This window comes from Scylla paramamosain, chromosome 3 (genome assembly GCF_035594125.1).
Source record: "Scylla paramamosain isolate STU-SP2022 chromosome 3, ASM3559412v1, whole genome shotgun sequence".
NCBI classification, from domain to species: Eukaryota; Metazoa; Arthropoda; class Malacostraca; order Decapoda; family Portunidae; genus Scylla; species Scylla paramamosain.
In genome coordinates this window covers 13,786,055-13,792,500 of record NC_087153.1, presented here as the reverse complement: position 1 = coordinate 13,792,500, position 6,446 = coordinate 13,786,055, and the positions used below count along the sequence as shown (strand labels likewise).

At 41.4% G+C, this 6,446-nt stretch overlaps 1 protein-coding gene across 2 annotated transcripts in view; it reads left to right on the top strand.

Moving 5' to 3' along the window:
- The window catches only part of LOC135090906 (KH domain-containing, RNA-binding, signal transduction-associated protein 2-like), a 28,864-nt gene extending 22,966 nt beyond the window's left edge, over nt 1-5,898 (top strand). For both annotated transcript variants that reach the window (XM_063988093.1, XM_063988082.1), the window contains exon 7: nt 1-5,898. This exon is cut by the window's left edge. The gene's annotated coding sequence lies outside the window, so the exon portion shown is untranslated.
- Nucleotides 5,899-6,446: the final 548 nt, after the last annotated feature.

Genomic DNA, 6,446 nt, shown 5'->3' with positions numbered 1-6,446 from the left:
TCCGGGACTGGTTGGCTGAGCTGGCTGGCTGAGAGGCTGGCTGGTGGGTTGCATGGAGGTCTGACTGGCTGACTGTCTAGCTGGCTGTCTGGCTGGCTGGCTGATTAGTTAGCTAGATGACTGACTGTACTGGTCTGGTCTTAGCTCAGTGACTAATTGGCTAGCCACCTGACTGTCTAGCTGGATTGTTAGCTGGCGGGCTTGTTAGATAATGGACTATACCTCAGAGAAACGATGAGAGAGAGAGAAGGAAGGAAGGAAGGAAGGAAGGAAGGAAGGAAGGGGAATACTTAATGGTCCAAAAATGAAGTGGTAACAAGAAAACTCCACAGAAGCGCCTCAGAACGACTACTACTACTGCTGCTACTACTACTACTACTACTACTACTACTACTCCTACTACTGCTGCTGCTGCTACTACTACTATTACGAATGCCCTCAAGCTATTACTACTACTGCAAATCAAGGGAAGTGATGGTAATGGTGATGGCAATGGTGGTTGTGATGATGACGGTAGTGATGGTGGTGGTAGTGATGATAGTGAAGTGATGATGATGATGATGATGATGATGATGATGATAGTGAAATGGTGACGAGGGTGATGATGGTGGTTGTGATGATGGTAGTGATGATGATGATGATGATGATGATGACGATGATGATGATGATGATGATGGTGATGAAAAATTGTATTGGTGTTGTGGTTAGTGATGTTTTGTGCAAATGAAAATATGAAAAAAGACAACAAAAAAAGGAAGGAGGAAAGGAGAGGAAGCTAAGAAAAATACACGAAGGAAAAAAAGGAAAAAGGAAGGAGGGAAAGAAAATAAAGGGAAAAAATGGAATAATATGAGTGACAAGAGAACCAAGATAACGGTGGTCTCTCTCTCTCTCTCTCTCTCTCTCTCTCTCTCTCTCTCTCTCTCTCTCTCTCTCTCTCTCTCTCTCTCTCTCTCTCTCTCTCTCTGACACCAACAATTTCTTTTAAAAAATCAAGTCATGAACTCAAAAGAAGAAAGAGAAATGATAGAGAAATAGAAAAAGGAGAGAGAGAGAGAGAGAGAGAGAGAGAGAGAGAGAGAGAGAGAGAGAGAGAGAGAGAGAGAGAGAGAGAGGAAAAAACGAGAAAGAAGGAAAGAGAGAAAGACGGAGAAAGGAAAATAAAGAGACAGACATACAGACAGACAGACAAAGAGGTATAGCTATTAAGATATTGAAGAAGAAATTGAGAAACTGATACAAAAATAATAATAAAAAAAGAGAAAAAGAAAGAGAGAGAGAGGGTGAATAGAGAGGAAAGGAATTGATGGATATTGCGAGAAAAGATGGAGGAGAGGAAAGAAAGAATGAAGAAAGAGGGAGAGAAAAGAGATACGAAGTTGAGATAAGAAAGAAAGAAGGAAAAAAAAAACAGAATATACCAGGGAATATATAATAATTTAAGGCAAGATGAGGAAAGAATAGAAGACAACAACACGTTAATTTTTTTCCCCTTTTTTACATATATACGTGTATCAATATTAGTCTGTATTCGAGTCATTGTGTACTTACGTATGTAGTGAACGCTTACACACACACACACACACACACACACACACACAGATAGACAGACAGGCAGGCATACAGACCTACATGTACGTGTATTATAAACTAGTAGATATATATTTTTCCTTCATCCCCGAGCCAGGCTTATAAGAGAATATGTATAAATAATCAAACAAACACAAGAACAAACACATGCACTCTTCCTCGTCCTCCTCCTCCTCCTCCTTCTCTTCCTTCTCTCTTTTACATATGGACGGGTGTATAAGGAGGAAGAGGAGGAGGAAAACGAGGATAAGGAAGAGGGAAGGAGAGAAGAGAGAGAACGAGAGAGAGGTAAAAACAGACACATTGCATAAGTCCTCCTCATCTTCCTCCTCCTCCTCCTCCTCCTCCTCCTCCACCTCCTCCCAGGCCGGACTAATGCCCCCCTCCCCCCCACACACAGTTCATATCAAGAGCGAGCTTAGACTCCTAGTTGTCGTGTTGCTATTGTAAAAAGAAGAGCTTAATAATGTACAGTCCTTCCTTGTTCATCCTCGTCCCCTCTTGTCCCTTCTCGCCTTGCCTTGCTGCCCTCCTCCTCCTCCTCCTCCTCCTCCTCCTCCTCCTTCACCTATACTTCCTTCCTCTTTCTCTTCCTCTTCATCTTCTTCCTTTAACAGTTTCCTCTCCTTCGTCCTTATTTATCTATTTTTTGTTTGTTTGTTTTTTTCTTATTCATTTTCGTCTTCACTAACTACCCCTAGTGAGGGCCAACAAATCTGCTGATGCTTTGTTCTTTCTTTGTGTGTTTTTTTTTTTTAATGTGTCTCTTCTTCCTCCTCCTCCTCCTCCTCCTCCTCCTCCTCCTCCTCCTCCTCCTCCTCCTCCTCCTCCTCCTCCACCTTCTCCTCGTGTTTCTCCTCCTCCTCCTCCTCGCTATCTTCTTTTCCTCATTCTCCGTCTCCTCTCTCGTGTTGTTTTCTTTCTTTTTGTTCCTTTGTGTTTGTGCTCCTCCTCCTCCTCCTCCTCCTCCTCCTCCTCCTCCTCCTCCTTCTCCTCCTCCTGCTCCTTCTCCTCTTCCTCCTCCTCCCCTTTCCACGAACAAACAGAATCACAAACACCTCAGAGAGATTACTGTGTTCTTAAACGACCTTCCTCTCACCACCACCAACACCGCGACGCCCGTGGTGGTGGTGGTGGTGGTGATGGTGGTGGTGGTGGTGGTGATAGTGGTGGTGAGTGTGGTGGCGGTGGTAGTGGCTGTGGTGGTGATTGTGGTGGCTGGCATTATAAGTTATGACCAAAAAGAAGAATTATAGGAGAAGAAGAAGAAGAAGAAGAAGAAGAAGAAGAAAAAGAAGAAGAAGAAAAAGAGAAGAAGAAAGAAAGAAAGAGGGAAAAAAGAAATCGTCAAGTATAAAAGAGAGAAAAATGTGTGAATATCAGAATATAATTGTGAAAATAAGAATATGTTGAATTAAAATAAAAAGGACAAAGAAAAAAAGAAAAGAAGATTAAGAAAATATAAAATGGAAAAGAACCAAACATTTACAAGTAAGAGTGTGAAGAGAAAAAAAATTAACATCTACTAATTAGGAAACGTATAATATTTCTTACAGACAAAATATGAGAAATGAGAGCAGAAGTTACATAGAAAATGAGAAAATGGAAAAAGTATGTGTTAAGAAAAATATCTAAAAGTTATTGAACAGTGCTTAAAAAAAAAAAGGTGAACAAAATTAGATAAAATTCAATAAGAACCAATTTACAGTAGCGTCTTTTCAGTAGATGACAATAACAACAAAAAAAGAAAATAATCGAAAACTGGTGATGTGAGAAATTCCATAAAAAAAAAAAAAAACGATGAAAGCAAGAAAAAGAAATTGAAAAAAATATTAGTGAAAACCTTTGGGACACCTGACGAAAGAAAAAGAAAGAAAAACAAAAAGAAAAAATGAAAACGTATATTAATAGAAATCAGTGCAAAACATAAAAAAAAAAAAAGAAAAACGAAATAGAAAAAGAATAGAAAGCTGAGGAGATGCAACTGCAGCAACACAAGCCAGGGCGTGACAGGAGGCGAGTACAGGAAGGCACCCACACAAACACCCAGTGCCAGACCAGACCCAGGACAGCAGCATCACGTGACTAACACAACAATACTAAAGCCACGAGAGGCGCCCACTCACTCACTGACTCACTACACTCCTGGATCGTCTCACTCACGCCCGGAGGAACACATCACGCAGACACGCACCTTCCCCTCCTCCTCCCTTCCTTCTTCCTTCATCCCCCTTCACCAACTCTCCCATCTAATCAACCTCCCCCCATCACTTAGACATCCCATCGTCCTTCCTCTTTCTCCCTTACTTCTTTCCTCCTTTCTCCGTCCCCCCTCCCCCCACTTCTGACGCTTGGTAACCCCCACACCTACAAATACTCTATATTAACAAGTATAGTAGAAGGCAAATCTTGTAATATATGATAATAATAATCCTTTTCATTAAGTTCATATCGCATAGGGTTAATGATGATGATGATGATGATGATGATGATGATGATGATAATGACTGTACCGAGTATTAATTAACTAGTCATAATGTTAATGATAATGATAATGATAATAATAATATTAATGATAATAATAATAATAATAATAATAACAATAGTAATATTTAATCGCTATAATGATAACGGAGCTCAAAGCGGGAACCCAGACCGGCCTCGACCAATGGCAGTGCCGGGAAGTTACGTCATTGTTCCAAAAGCGACGTTCTGATTGGTGGATAGGTTCTTCATCCCGTAACGGCTCTGTGATTAGTTGTTGAGGTGCCATTGCGACAAGGCGGCTCGCTGATTGGTTGACGCGGTCTGGGGGACGGTGACCTTAGCTGTAAGTGACTGGTAGTTGTAGTAGTGGTAGTAGCGGTGGTGATGGTGGTAGTGGTGGTGGTGGTGGTGGTGGTGGTAGTTGTTCTGCTGCTACCTGCTTCTCTCTCTCTCTCTCTCTCTCTCTCTCTCTCTCTCTCTCTCTCTCTCTCTCTCTCTCTCTCTCTCTGACCTCACTTCATCCCTACCTACCCTACCCCTGTGTGTGTGTGTGTGTGTATGTGTGAGATCTCACATTCCTCCTCCTCCTCCTCCTCCTCCTCCTCCTCCTCCTCCTCCTCCTCCTCCTCCTCCCCCTCCTCCCCCTCCTCGTCCTCTTCCTCCTCCTCCTCCTCGTACGATGTATAGGAGCAATTTAACACAAATAGGAGTAAATGACACACACACACACACACACACACACACACACACACACACACAAGAGAAAGGAAGAAGGAGAGGAGAGAAGAGGGAAGAGGTCAGAAGGAAGGAAAGTGAAAAGAGGTGAGGAGAAGGATGGATGAGGAAAGGAAGGACGACGAGAAAGAGGAGAGGAGAGACGAGAAAGAGGAGAGGAGAGACGAGAAGGAAGGAAGGAAGGCACATAATAAAGTAAAGAATTAAAAAAAAAAACTTAGGTAGATATGAATAAACAAAGAAAAATCAGAAAAAAAATGTGAATATTAAACGATAATTAAAAAATCAATATAAAAAAATCAAACAAGAGTATTTTAACCTCCCAGTAAATATTTCACCCCCATAACCACCTCCCCCATCACCCCAACACCCCATAACCACCCCCTCACCCTAACACCCCATCACCGCCCCTCCCTGATTCCCATCCTCCTCTCCTTCACCCACACACACCAGCCACCTGTCATTCACCCCAACACATCCCCACTACCACACCTCCGTCACCCCACAACACCACACCTCCCCCTCTCTCACCCCACACCCCCACCACCATCCCTCCCTGACTTCTATCCTTCCTTCACCAAACACTGAGGAGGGTATGAAAAATTTTATCTGTATCACCAAAACCTCCTCCTCTTCCTCCTCCTCCTCATCCTCCTCCTCCTCCTCCTCCTCCTCCTCCCCTTCTTCTCCTTTCTCCTTTCTTACTTTCCATTTCTCCATTTTCATTATTTCATTTCTGCTTTTCTTTTTTTATTATGTGACTTCGTAAATACATACATACATACATACATACATACATACATACATACATAAATAAATAAATATATACGCAGATACATAAATATACACATTTCCTACCGACACACGTATATACATATATTAACAAACACACACACACACACACACACACTGAAAGGAGCGGCAATCCAGCGTTTATTTGTTTGTTTGTTTGTTTGTTTTAATCTGTTTATTATTATTGTTTTGAACTCCTGGCCAGCATCCTTCACGCGCATAAACACACACACACACACACACACACACACACACACACACACACACACACACACACACACACACACACACACACACACACACACACACACATAGAAAAAATTAACGAAACGAGATAATGATGTGCTATGTATCTAATGTTAGAAAATAAAAATAAAAAATAAAAAAGAAAATAAAGAAAGGAGAGAAAAAAAGACAGAAAAACGCAAAACTCTTATGACAAAATAAAAAAATAAAAACAAAGAAAAGGAAAAGAATAAAAAAAGTAAAAATTCCACAACCAAAAATAGAAGAGGTGAAGGCGGAGAAGGAGAAAGAGAAGGAGGAGGAGAAGGGGAAGGAGGAAGAGGAAAGGAGAAAAGGAAATAAAACTATCAAGAGAATATTGCAAATGACAAAGGTAAAGAATAGCAAAAAAAAGAATAAGGGGAGAAGGATAAAAGAAAAGCAACCAATGACATGTGAAGGAGGTAAAGCGAATACCAATAACGAAGAAAGGAAGGAAGATCAGAAGGATGGAGGAGAAGAGGGAAAAAAGAGACAGAGAGTAAAGAGAGCAATATGAATGAATGAATGAAAGAAGGAAGGAAGGAAGGAAGGAAGCCAAAAAAAAGACAGAGAGA